The sequence below is a fragment of the Meleagris gallopavo genome, chromosome 10 (assembly GCF_000146605.3).
Source record: "Meleagris gallopavo isolate NT-WF06-2002-E0010 breed Aviagen turkey brand Nicholas breeding stock chromosome 10, Turkey_5.1, whole genome shotgun sequence".
In the NCBI taxonomy this organism is placed as follows: Eukaryota; Metazoa; Chordata; class Aves; order Galliformes; family Phasianidae; genus Meleagris; species Meleagris gallopavo.
This window is the reverse complement of record NC_015020.2, coordinates 11,592,786-11,607,311: the sequence shown is the minus strand read 5'-3', so window position 1 is coordinate 11,607,311 and position 14,526 is coordinate 11,592,786.

The window sequence follows — 14,526 nt, the reverse complement described above, 5'->3', positions numbered from 1 at the left end:
CTTCTTGTCACAGTCCATTACCAAATTGCATATAGTTATATATTCCACTAATTAGGCTTCTAAAATATCATTAACATGTCTCTTGATCATTAGCATAACGTATGAGGCGTCCTCGTTAGGCACAACTCGAGTTTGTTAATGCGGTAATGAAAGGCACGGGGCTGGTGCTGCAGGAGATGCTCAGCGATGGGAGGCTGGGAACATCAAAAGTGTTAGTGCTGGGCTGAAAAAATAACAACAAAGTCAGGGGGAGGCAGGCAGGGCAGGAACCAAGAGCCAGGAAAGCAGGGTGACGTGGAGATAGGCCAGCAGGGAGATACTTCACATACACCGTGTGCTCCTGGGCCTAAATAAAGCCCTGTGATCTGGGGATGGGCAGGGCAGGGATGAATGGGAGCCACGGCTCCGAACTCACCATGTGGGGGTTTGGGAACAATGGAAGTTATGGCCAGGATCCACATAAGACATCAACCCAAACCCAGCATGAGGCCCAACCTTGGACTAAGGCTGTCTGTGGGGATTTACAGCCACGGGCTGGCTTAGAGGCTTCTGTATATCTCCTACACTGAAATAAATCTGGGTATGGGAGAGATGACAGCACAAAAGCACCCCCAGCTGAACCCCTCCGCCTCAGGGCACCATCTAAGCATGAAACCGAGCCCAACACCCAGTGTGGGATGTGCACATCCCTCTCTCCTTCAGAAGTGCTCCCTCTGCCCTGCCCTGCAACAGGGCACGATGACACGATGCAGCACCAGCCAGCACCTCCATCCAGTTGGCTCACACTGAGCAAAACCAAGCAACGACCACAGTTCTATCAATGATGGAAGACCAGCACCCACCAGGCATGAAACAGCATGACACGGAAGCTGCTGGAGAACCAGCCCGAGACGGTACCATGGCACAGGACCTCAGACAGGAGCCCGGAGAAAGGTCTGAAAGGGCTCCTGTCCCCAGATGGGACACCCAGACAGCAACATTTACAACGGACACCTTTGTGCTTTGACACATCCAGGGCTGGGGGGTGACGGATGTGAATTAATAGCCCAAGGTTTGACCAGGACAGATGCTTCCATGTCCAAGCCAGCTCATGTATCAGTGGTTACCACTGTTGCTATAAATAAGCAGCGTTGGCTTTTTTTTTTCCCCTTTGAGCAAATAACTCAATAAGTCACCGCATGAAAGATATTGTAAATAGCTCCAGCAGAGTGTAAGTTAGGGCTGCTTCCAATTAGCTTTCACTTACACTCCCCCTGCTTGTGCCAAGTTTGCAGAGTATGTTCTCAACACACTGCTGTCTGGGGAGGGATGTGGGGAGCAAACCCCAGCGCAATCCGTGCCACTGCTCCTCCAAATTAGAAACGATCTTTCCATTGAAGCTGCAAAGGAGTCAAAGCAAGTGAAAGCAGCCCGCCTGCGTTTATCTCCATCCAGATGTTAATGCAAAGGTTGGGGGGCGGGGGGAGGCCAGGAAACAACCAAGAGCTTTTCTTCAGCTGCTGAGAGCTCACAGCACCGCTGCTGCAGCAACAGCTTGGAAATATGAAGCAGCAGAGAACTTTTATCAGAACAAAGACTTCAGCTCCGCAAAGGCAGCCCAGGGGCTCTGTTCACATGCATCTGAAGCAAATCCCCCACGCCCCTAAGAAATGGGCAGGATGCATCCCCGTGGGCAACACCGCTGCCAGAACAACATGGGGATGACGGATGATTTTGCGAGGCTTCATCAAAAAATTCCTCTTCTGTGAGATAAACATGGCGTTAGGCTCTGAGTTTTCACTCATTCATACACACAACCTTTGCGCCCCACACACGCGTGTGTCTTCACACGGCAGCTGGTCCCAGTACCACAGGAGCATCACAGCCAGGAAACTATCACCAGCAAGATAAAACACAGGGCAGGAGAGTGTGGGATCGGCTGGCAGCCTGCAGGAATACGAGTCCCAGGGAAGGGCTGGATTCCCCACACCTGGGACAAGCTCTGGGAGAGCCACGGGGTGCCCGTGCCTCACTTCTGCCATCAGCACCACGTAGGTGTCGTGGGTCTGTCCTAACTTGTTGCATAAGACTCGGGGAGATAGAAGGGAATCCAATTCCTTTAGCCAGATCTCCCTTTGTACATCAGGTACCAGCCTCACCCAGGCCTTTGGCAAGGGGGTCAGCAACACTCCAGGGCCGTTCAGCAGCCAGGGGAGGAGCAGGAGATCTCCCCAAGCAGGCAGATGTATTCATTCACATTGCAGCGATCTCCCTTCCCTGCCACTCCAACCATAACACTCTGCTGAAATATAGACACTGGAAGCCATCCATTGCTTTGGGGAGAGGGGGGCTGCAGCAGGCAGCACGGCACATATTGCTTTTGTTTGCTTCCTGCCTTTCAAGCCAAAAGCAACAATCACAAAAAAGAAAAGCCACTAACATTTGATAACGCTTTTTGATTTGAAAGGGGTCAGGAAAAAGTTCCAGGAAAGGGAAGAGAGACAACTCTGTTTTAAACCCTTGAATGCAGCGTGAATCAAGATCCGTAGCTTTTTATTTTTCTCTGGGGCTTTTCAAACACCTCTACCCACCCCCAAATCCTACTCATGCCTTCTTCCCCTCTCCTGAGCCCAGGAGGTTTTGCTTCCCAGATGGCAACAGCACTTTATAGCCTCTCCTCTCCATAGCAGGAGGGCTCAGGGTTTATCTCTGGATCCAGCTATCTCCACAGTCCAAGCAGTACAGAGACCTTCCTGGCACTCTGATCTCCCTTCTCCTGCTCATCCATCCATCTCCAGTCCCCTTGCTGAGCCTTCCAAGCAAGGGAAGCAAGGGAAGCACACGCTCCCCTGCCGTACTGCAAGGGTAAGACATGGGCATCAACTAAAGAAATACAGCTTATAAACACATTGAAAATTACCTGAAGGATTGCAACCCCCTCTGTGCAGCCTGGCAATTCTATGCAAGGAAGAAGTTTTTACTAGGCTGACTTAACCAAGCTAAACAGAAGATTTAACTAACTGAAACAAAAAGCCTCAACATCAACCAATCCATTCCAACCCTGAAGTCAAAGGTCTACGAGGCCTATAACCTCACCACATTGTTCAGCAACAGGTAGAAGACTACCCTTCACAGAGCCTCTATCTTTCCCAGCCAGCCTGGCACAAGCAGTCCTTGCTCAGGATGCGTTTCTCCTTGGGAGCACAGCAAAGTCTCGTGTGTTTTGGTAGGAACGCACCAGAACTCCTGCAGAACCTGCAGGCACAGTCACCGTTTGCTGGTTTTCCTTCAGGAAGAAGCCTTGTGGCCCACCACAGGCTGTGGCTGGGAGAAGCGTGAAAGCAACCCCAGAGCTGACAACACTGCAGCTCAGCGCTGCCCGGGCAGCACTTCTCTGAATAAACGGCATACCACCGCTATTTGTGCTCCTGGAACATGTCCAGGCCTCACGCTGCATCAGGGAAGCTCTCCTTTACATTAGAGAGCAGATACACAGTGAACTACCTCTTACAGTCGTGAACGATTCTGACACAGGCACGCTGCTGGAAGACCACAGCGATGCTCCTGTGGCACAGGGGGCCCGCACCAACCACCGCTCACTTCTTCCCAGCCGCCTTCCACCCAAGCGCAGTGGACCACGCTCAGAGCACGCCTCGGTGGCTCCTGGAGGGACCATCTCCACGGACAAAGCCCCTGCATGAGAGCCTCTCTGCTGCCAGCCCTCGCTGCAATCAACTTTGTTTATTTTTGTTTGAGTAAAACTTCAGCTCTGGGAGGCTGGGGAAGGCTGAGAGGGGTCGGAACGCTGGAAAGCCAGGCCTGCGCGCGGGTCTCCAAAGGGACTCAGACTGTGGGGTGGGAGGAGGGGTGAGCTCTCCTTTCCAAAGAGCTTTCAATAGGAAACAGATGTTGAGGGCCCAAGCACCGAGAACGGGGTCTGCAGCAGCTTCCCTAGCTCCACGCTCCCAGCAGAATCTATTTTAATTAAAATATTTAAGTTCAAGCATGAGGCAAGGGGCAGTGGGAGCAGGGAATGGCCAGGGTTACATGCGTGTTAGCTCGGAGCAGAGCAGGTATTGGGGGCCTGGCTGCAGACCCCATCCCGTACCCCCAGCCCATGCTCCCTCCCTCCAGCAGGATTTGACATAAATTCTGCTGACCTTGAGTGAAAAATTGCCTCGTTTCAGTACTGAAAAATAACATTACATCATGTAGCCTGTGTCAGGTTCTATAAATGCCCCTTTCCCTCCCTTCCTCCCTCCCTCCCTCAGCGAGAGGGGGATGTAACCCAACACTATGAAAACACCAGCACTGGAGAAGAAAAGGGGCCATTGTTGTGGACTGTCAGCTCTCTGCTCCTGCCTTAGGTGAAGAAAGATCTCGGAAAATGTTCGGCTGGGAGGTACAAGCTCTAGGCTCTCCCCTCATAGCCCCGTTCCCATTTTCTTCTCAATTCCCACCTTCCAAATCACTACTTCTCCTTAGCTTGTGGGGGCAGGCTTCTGCTGATTTATCCTCCTTCAGACCCATTTGTGAGGATCAGCTCTGTGGAAAAAACTACACGCCAGGAGGCCAGGAAGCCAAGCTACAAGATGACATGAGGTTAGGAGCCCAGCTTGAAACCTGGATGAGTTGAGTCAATCCATGGGGCTGGGTTCAAGGAGTTCCCTCCAGGTGAGAACTTCGCCTAGCTTTTCTCTGTTTCTCTGCAGGAAGGGGAAGCAGAGCAGAGGGCATGTGGACACTCACACCCAGCTCAGAGAGAAGTAGCATGGGAACTCCAAGGCCCACACCCTGAGGGGCAGAGCTGAGAGGAGCCCTGCCAAGGCACAGACACCTGAGCACATGTCCCACTGGAGGCAAGGCAGAGATTGTTCATCCCACCAGGGCTCCTTCAGGTGGATGCACAAGCCAGCAAGGAGGAAACCTGCTGGGCCTGCAGGATCACATAAACAGCATCAGCAATGCACAGCACCTCAAGGCTATGGGTACAGCAGAGTCCATCCTGTGCCTGCCCATAGGCAGCCCAGCTCAGCTCCAGTCAAGGTGGCCCACTCAGGGACGCAGGCAGGGCAGGCAGTGCTGCTTGCCCCAAGGTGAGCAAGCAGGCTCTAACCTGCTTTATTTACTTAGAAAGAGAGGTGGGAGCCTGAGGCCCTGCAGACACCCAGCCTCAACCGAGTAAGGAAGGGAGTGCAAATACAACAAGCCCCCCTGAAGCAGACATACGGCAACAAAGAGCTGATACCAAATTATGGAGCAAAGCGTGCCGAGTCCAAACCCTGCATGAACCCCATCTTAGGCACCAGCGTCATGCAAGCCACTGTACCTCTCCCTATGGCAGTGCTGGAGGGGCAAAGCCTCAGCACCCAGGAGCAGAGGGGAAAGAAGCAGCCAGCCGCCTGCGACCTCGGAGCCGTGCATGGGTCGAGAGGAAATGGAGGAGAACACCCAGCTCGCCCCAGGCCCTCGGCTCTCAAATGTATTTTCTCATTAACGTGTAATACGGTTTTATTGTCTCAAACAATGTCTGTTTTCGATCAGTTCCTTTATCCCAGGCACCGCTGCTCGGAGAGACCGAGGCCAGATGGTTCCTATTGCAGGAGGCTTCCCGCTCTTCCCCTCCTCCCGTCCCCTCCACCACCCGCCCGGTAATTCCTTACAAATTCCTGGAATGCCTGTGCCCTCCGAAAACGAGCCACAGGGAAGGAGGCGTGGGTCCACCGGTGAGGGGCTGGGGTCCCCACCATGGCCCACCCCATCGCATCTCCACACACTCCTTCTTGCTGCTACAGAGTGCGGCTGCTGTGTCCTCCGAAGGGTTCAGAGCCAAAATTTGAGACCCGCACGCCCTTCCTAAGCCCAACAAGGCGTAGGGGAGGTGTGAGCTGCCCCCAACCCCAAACAGAGCACTGACGCGGGACATCCAGGAGGACGTTTGCCTGTAATCCCCACCACGTGCCAAGCATCGCCGGGCTCCTGCAGCATCACTCACAGCTTCAGTTTTCACCCACGCCTCCCAGCATTAATCCCTGCACTCACAGCTGGATCCACACAGGGCTGCCCCCTTCTTGGCTCGCATCACTCATCCCAAAAGCCAGGCACCAGCATGGACCTTGGCCAAACCAAAGGGAAGGCTTTGGGCAGCCTGCTATGCTAGCCTCAGCGCCTGCTCTAGCATCACAGCTGGCAGCTCAAGCCCATCTTGAAACATGGCTGTGGGGTCCAGCAACACTCATACTGCTCCCACCATCCTCTGAGCAACTCTATGAGTGTTTTCCCCAGAAGAGCGGGGTGCTTTCTGCAGGGACGCAGGCTCCTGGCCTTAAAAAGCACAGGCAGCAGCCTTGCAGAACAAAGCCCCGCGCCGGCCCCGAGTGAAAGCAGCAGGGGGAAATAAGGGAAGGCGAAAGCGATCGCTCAGTCTGGCACGGGGCCAGGAGACTAGTGTTAACACCCTTAGAGATGGGAAGAGAGCCACGAGAACGCAAATAATCCCATCTGGGAAAAACCTGAGTCCGGGGGAAAAAAAGATGGCACCTTCTCCAAGGCTCTCAGCCACTGCTTCAGTGCCTGCTGTAGGGTCCCACAGTCTGTCTAGCCCTGCAGATCTTGTCCTGTCTCTCTGGACGTGGTTTTCTGAGTTGGGCTGCAGCAAAGGACATCATAGAACAGGGACAGCAGGAGGCAAGCTGGTTCTGGAGGGGAGAACACCCAAAGCAATGACCCAAATTTTGGGATCAGGGAGAGACCCTGCCAAGGAGCAGCCAAAGCACAGACCCCAGCTACCTGACAGGCTCTTTCAGGGGTTTAGCTGCCAAAACATAGTACAGGCTCCTCAGAGACCTGCTAAACAGACAGGTAACCATGCAGAGTTCAACTGAATTTTCACCACAATCCCACTGCCATGTTCCCATAGCTCCTCTCGAGAGGAAGGGTGCCAGAGCCTCAAGGGCACCTCCAAAATCCCACGTGCACTGCAAGCTGGATGCCTTCTTCTCCATCTCATTTTTCTGAGCTGCTCAGCTCATTTTAGTAAGTGCTGCACCAAATCTGCCTCCACCTGGAGAAACTTCAGGCTGCACAGTTAGAGCCAAGTTCTGAACGATGGAAAAATGGGAAAAAATAAAGAGGCGGGAGGATTTGAGCAGCTTTAACCTGCAGGAGCTCTAGTCATGCTCTGTGCCCAGCCTTCCTACAGCATGCCTACAAGCACTGAGTGCTGAGATGGAAGCAGCCACTTCACAATGCTCTAAAGGCAAAGCAACAGAAGCTGAAGGGCTCAGAGATGTTTGGTTCCGACTCGAGAAGCTCAAATGCAGAAAAAAAAAAAGCTGGCACAGAGCAGAACAGAGGGACCCAAGGAGAGGAAACAACTGCACAATGAACAGGGGACACAGAGGCATTTTGATGCTTCCCCCCCCCAAAGCAGAGCAAACATCACCTGCCACCTTTGGGCACCTTTAGGCGTTCCCAAAGTGCTTAACTTTGACTCCATCCAGAAAGAAAATAACAAAAAAATGTAAGAAGGGCCCACAGCAGGAAAGAGTGAGCAAGCTGAAACCTGATATCCTGTAATGCTGGACGCAGTGTCTGGCTTTTCTTACCGGCTCAGCCGACCTGTACGTGCCAGCCTGGGAACTCGTAATGGTTCCACTAACAGAACTTCATTAACTTTTTATACACTCGGCCGCTAATTTATAATCATTAGCGGACAAACAGCCAACAATTACGCAGGCAACGCGTTAAGAAAACACGTTAAGAAGAGAGGGAGAGAGCGGCGATTGAGGACATGTTGGTGGAGCACAGGGCAGGCAGGAGCTGAGAACACACGTCCCCATCCTGGGCCTGGAATGTGACGCAGGGGGCCAGGAGAGACAGGAGTGACCTCTCCCAAGATTTACCGGTGCATGGGGTTGTGTGCTGTCATTAGTGCACGGGGTGGCTGAAAGGCAAACGGTGCAGGTGAGCGGGGGAGAAATCGCACAAGCCCTCATTTTCTAAGAAAAAAGGAATAATAAAGGAGATAGATGGAAAGAGTGCACACACTCCACACCACAAAGTCCTGCGGCAGGTCAGGCAGAGCCCCGCTGTGCGACGCAGGGCAGCAGGCAGAGCGCAGCAGGCAGGCTTCCTTCTCCCTCTGCAACGACCCGAGCTGCTGTAATCGATCGAGCAGCCATGAGATGTGCAGCCACAGCCAGCCCTGCAGCACAGCAGGAAGCTGGGCGGCTTGACCGGCATCGCTCAGCAACGCGGCGTGCCCAGAAACCAAACCGGCACCTCTCCGGCTCCCTGACCCCACGCCAAGCAGGCGAGCCCAGCCTTTTGGAGATGTAAGCTTCCTGCAGAACAGGTCTAATAAACGCTGCGTGCACCCTGCTGGGCCCCTCCAGCAAAGTCTCCTCTGGGCTGCTCCAAACATCCAGCCCAGCAAAGCGCTGATGGCCTCAGGATGGCGTTTCTCCTCTCCGCATCCAAAACCCCACGTAGTGCATACAGCATTGCAGCATCCCCTGAAAAAGGAGAGCAATGCTGGTGGACGGCCCCTGCATCCCCTGGGATTTGATGGCAAGATGCAGCTATGCTTGAGCTGCCCCATAAGGAATTCCATCAGGGACTGAAAGCTCCAAGAGCAGGGACACAGCTGCCCAGGCCCTGCATTTCTTTGCATCACACTACTGAAATACTGAAAGCGACTGTTTGTAAAGCTCCCACCAACATCCACTCTTCCACGTGACAAGCCCTCTTCCTTCTACAGCAGCTTAACAAGCAAACGTGCAAGAAATAATAAAAAAAAATTAAAAATCTCTCCACCCAGAAGTGTAGCTCTCACAGGGTAATTCAGGGGATCAAGCATCAAAGCTAATTTAGATGCAAATTCCAAGCGCTAATCCTGCCTGGGACAGCCCCACAGCTAGCAGGATCGCTGCACCTCCACACACTGCTTGTAAGGATGGCCCTGCACCGTGGTCTGGAAGCACACAGCTTGTTTAGATTATTTCTCTTTGGTTGTTCAGTATCCACAGTGCCACGAAACCCTCACTCTGTTCATCTAAGAAAAGCGGAGAGGGGAATGAGCCACACATTATAAGCCATCATGCAGTCCAAATTGGGTAATACTGCATGATCATACAATTAAAGGCGGAACGGCAGGATATGCACAGGGAGGAACAGTGGAGGTTGTTCGTGCAAACTTGGCTTTGGCATTTCCTGCCTTTGAATGCGCAGCTCGGCAGCGTTCATCTCCTGGTTGCAGGTTATGCCTTTGACAAAAGGGTTTTTCCCACCCCTCCTTCAAATAAATGAGGAAAACCCTCTAACCTGAGCAAAACAAAACACAAGTGAAAGCCGCAGGAAAGCAGCTTTTCTAACAGTTGCCCAAATACCTGTTGTTTCAGGACTTGTTATTCTGAGCAGCATCTCTCTAGAGTTACAGTTGTCCTTAAGGTTCTCGTAATATGAAACTGAAGTCAAATTGCAGAGAAATGCTTTTAATAAAAAAAGGCAAAGGCTTAATTTCACAAATGTAAATATGAGACATTTCCATCTTCTTTATGCTTCCCAAAAGCAAACCCAAAGAGCCTTCTTTGCTCAAAGATGTTGGGCAATTGAGCTGCACAAATTCACACAAGATTTCTGTCAACCCAAATACGTGTTCATATTTCTCTCCCTCCTCAAGACCTTTTAATTTGGAGGGAGAGGGGGAATAAAAATAAAAATAAATGAATTCCTCTTGCCTAAAGAAACGAGGAGAACAACAATGCTTCCCAAGGCAGGAGCAGGACACCCCTTCTCAGCCCCAGCCATGCCTCCACCTCTAGCTCACAAGGCTGTGAGCTCAAAGAAATAGGGCTGAGGTGGGATGTAGGAACATGCTCATCCCATGTGAACCAGCTGGTGACTGCAGGCAGCTCACAGGAAGGAAGGGAGACCTCACAACAGGATTGCATCAAGCTAGTAGGAAGCGCTAACATCCAGGAACCTCTGATAGAGGGAGCTGAAAGCAGCCAGGCCCTATGAGGAGGAGGGAAGAGTTACAGCAGCCACCTACACAACCCAGGTAGGCTCACAACCAAGGTAGCAAGAATTACGGAGACACCTGGGCTTATCGGGTCCTGGGGATGCCTGCACAGCACAGGAGAAGAGCAAAGGAATCACAGAACAGGCACCCACTGAGCTGGGCCAAAAGGAGCCCAGCAGCAACGTTTTCATCATTGCAGCATCAGTGGCATTGCACTGTGCCTGGAGGGGCTCTCCTGTAAGGACTGGGCACATTTGGGAACGCTTCCACTGTTCGTAACCCCAAGAGGCCCCATCAGCAACAAGACTTCACACCTCCCTAAGCAGGGGCCAGCCCCATCTGCCTCCCATGAACAAGAAGAGGGGATAGCACAAAGCACCCCATGCCATCACCCCACACATCCACACCAAAGCTGGCCCCTCAGCCTGATTGCCAGCAAAGTGCTGCTAAAACCCTCCTGGGACCCCAGCACCCCGTCCCCTCCCAGTGCCTCTCCCTCCCCCTAAGCTCACTCTCGGGCCCGTCCTCCAGAACAATCTCGCTGCAGGCAGCTTTTGTAAGCCTCCAGCCCCAAAAGAAAAATGATGGGTTTGAACTCTTAACCCCGCCCCAGAAAAGGCTGGAATTAAAAGGGGTTTATGACTAAGTATGCAGATGGGAATACTGTAATAACAACAGGCGAAATGTTTGCCCAGCAGTTCTGGGCTCGTTCGGGAGGAAGGGAGAGCAGGGACGGGCGGCTTCTGGCCGGAGGATGACGCCACAGAGAAAGAATTCAGCGCCTCGGAGGGAAGGGAGGCTGCTGATAAATGTTGGGGAGAGGCAGGGAAGGGGCCAGGACCCAAACGCTTGGCTCCGGGGGCTCTGGCAGCAGCAGCTGGCTGGCTCGGGAAGACACAGACATGGAGCAGGCAAGCAGGGGCTGGGAGAGACAGAAAGAGACCTCAGCTCCAGGCTGACTTGGCTGCACCCCCAAGGAAAGGGCCAGCCGAGGAGCACGCATCCTGCAGGATGCTGCTGTGCTTGATGGGAATAGGGACAACAGGAGGCAGGTGGCACAGCTCCCTCAAACCCTGAATCCCTTCTGATTATGGGGGAACTGCACGCATGGACTCCTGCTAAGGGGCAGCCTGCAAGCACAAAGAAGTGGTTTTAAGAGCCCTCAGACCACCTGCTCTGTTGAAAAGGTGCTTAAGTCACTGAGAAGAGTGTATTTGGAGGATATCCTACCTCCCAAACAGGCCTGTGAAGAAAAGCCTCACAACTGGGGAGCCCAGGCTAGAGGAAACAAACTTCAGCCACCATACCATGCTCTTAGCTTAATGCTTCTGCACGAGGGGAGATGCTGCTCCTCTGCTGCCCATGTGTGCGCCAGCCAGCTCCCACCCAGCACATGGCCAGGCTTCAGATCCAAACTGGGCTTTTCCAGGCCACCAAGAACCCTCCTGGCAAGTCCTCAGGCTGCACGGGCAGCACACAGCTGAACACAGAGGCTTAGCAGTGTAGTGTCCATTTGCAATGCTCTTCAGCCCAAAGGGGAGGGAGGCAAGCACACATCAAGCAGACCACAAACTCCTTGCTACAGAGAAAGCTGACAGTTATTCACCCAATGAGTCCTCCCACGCTCTCAGCTGGCACCAGCCAGGAGAGCCACGAGCCCTGCACCTTTCTCCTGGGAGAAGGATGGGACCTTGCCCACACCCAGCGTGGTAGGAAGGTGCTGGGCACAGCCCAGCCTGATGCAAGAGCACTTGGTGCCAAACCAAGCATCGCACTGGGCTATGAGATCTGGAGGGAACACTCCCTAGTTGCTTCCCTACAGGGCTGAGGACAAAGTCTACAGAAAAATCATAGCACAATTGCAAGCTGGGAACTCCAGGAGACTCCAGTTTGCAACACAGGGTATTTCCAAGCACCTCACACCCACCTTTACTCAATAGGGACTTCAGGGCTTGCAGCATCAGCACACAGAGTTCTGACACTGCTCTTGTCACCTCCTGTTCACACGATGAGTTAATCAGAGACTGGGGAGTGCTGGAGGAGCCTTTAGATCTTTCCCACTGCTACAGTCCCCCTCCAAGTGCTACCTGTTGCACTTAGGAACAGAAATAGAGCAGTCCCACAGCAATGAGGGAAAGGCTAGAGGACACCCCAGAACCACGTACAGCACCCAGCACTGCTGCTATCGACACAGCACAGAGATAAAAGATGGAGAAGAGATAAAGCCTCCAAGTTCATTCCTCAAAGCGCCCACAGAGATCTTTATTCTGTCTCACATACAGGGCACACGCCCCTGAGGACACATATGTGCTGCTGCCATTCGTGGGGTCAGGAGAGCTGGGCACTGTTAAGAAGGAGAATGCTTTGCAAAGGGCTTTTTCAGCAGGACAGCAGAGACCTATGCTTTGGTCCCTTTTAGCAGCACCTGCCTGCAGTGGGTATGCAGCACGCAAATGCACAGCTCCCTTCACGGCCACTGCTCTGTGATGGTAACAACAGCAAGAGCTGACACGCTGGGAAGCGCTCGGATCGGGTAATGGAGGGTGTAGGAGACTCACAAGAAGAGCCCTGTGAGTCAGAGCAGCTGGCTGGGGGCCAGGCAAGCTCTGCAAGACCAGGGAACAAAACAGGGCAATGCCTGCACATCCCCAGCCCCTTCCTGCTGCCTCTGAGGTGACCCCAGAGCGGGCCAGGCAGACAGCAGCACGCTCACAGTGCTGGGAGAAGGCATGCAGGACCCCTCCCTGCCTAGCTCATGGCAGGGCCTCCAACAGCCAGGTATGGAGTCTGTCTGCATTCGTGTCTCCCTGCCAACAGGGTGAGCCCAGAGCAAGCCCAGCCCCAAATCTGCCTCGTACCTTGCTCCTGGGGGTGTGACAGCACAGGAGGCTGCAGCCTCTGGTCTATGCCAGAAGAACAATGGCATACACAGCATCAGGACATTTCCAGAAATCATCATGAGTGCAAAAAAAAAATAAAATTGCAAAATAAAGTCACTGTGTAGCCCTTAGCAAATGGCAGTGGGAACTGTCATCTCAGCAATGGAGCCTCAAATGTTTGTGATTTGGTCCTCCACCTGTCTGTATCTGGGCATACGTGTGCATGTGTGCCTGGGGACAGGCTCCATGTCCTCAGCAGAGGACATCAGCCCTCTGCCCAAAACTCGTTAGGAGAGCAAGCAGGTTCATGCCATCCAGACAAAAGCAAGGCACAAGATGATTGAGGCAGCCTCTGAAGAACCACAGCATCTCACATGGAGCAGCTCCCAGCAAAGGATGATTATGTCTTCCCACAGAAACCTCACCTGCCTGCAGGCTTGTGAGATCCATACCTCCCAACCCTGCCAAACTTGGTGCAGCAGCCAACCCAGCTGCCATGAAAGCACCCACAAAAACCCCGCCGTGAGGCGCTGCTGCCCTTTCCTCAGCTGCAACTCCCAGACATTCCTGCCAAGTTCTTATTTTTCATGTAAGGAAAGATGAAAGAAGGTGAATGGTGGGGAAGACACCTGAGAGAGGGATCAACGGGATTCATCTGAAGCATCTGACAGCTGGATGAGTTAGGTAAGTGCTATCCTGCAGCATGCTCCAGCAGCAGGCAGAAAGGAGCAAGTTTGAAGGACATGCATTAGCGGGCACGAGTGCTGGGGTGATGGTTGGACTAGATGATCCTAGTGGTCTTTTCCTACCTTAATGACTATGATTCTAAGTTTGCAGTGAGAAGCATAAACTAACAGCTGGCCCAGCAGAGATGGCAAAGCCAAGAGGCGAGCTGTGCCCCTTTCCCAAGGACAGCCTCATCTGCAGAGCGACCTCCATTCTTGCCTCCAAGGCACCCTTATCTCAGATCCATAGTGGCCCTTAGCCCCTTCCTTCCCCTGCCCGCAACCAGAGGCACACCCAGAGCTAACAGCCGAGGCTAACTTTATCCGGTCCTTCTTCCCCACCTCTGTTGTCACTAAAAATTCACCCAGCTTCTGCCAAAAAAATACCGCTGCTCTCCAATAGAAAAGCAGCTCTGCTCTTTAAATCTCCCTCTCTAAATAAAGATGAGCCCGCACCCACCCAGGACTTCTCCTCCTCCCCACCAAGGACTTTCACAGAGCTTGGTCCCGTCAGCCTGTCTGTGGCATTTGATTCCTGTCTGTCACTAAGTGATGAGGACAAAGGGTGAGGAGTCAGGAAAAGGTCTGAGCCACTTTGTTCATCGTCTGGATACGAACTTTGGATGAACTCCGTGGGGAAAGAGAAAAGCCGCATGGAGTGGGACGCACCATGCAGAGCTCTCTCTCTCTCTCCACCGAAAAGGAAAAAAAAAAAAAAAGAGCCTTGAACAAGGGGAAGGGGTGGGAGGGGAAGGGAGAGGAGTGCGGAGCATTCCCCATCCCCATGGCGGCAGGCAGTCCTGAGAGCTCCCTGCTCCGAGGAGACAGAAGGATATTCAAGCCGCTTTCCCAGGAGGCATGTTCAATAAAGCAGGATGCCAACGCAGCCTTTTCTCAAACAAATCTGTTAGCGGCGGGC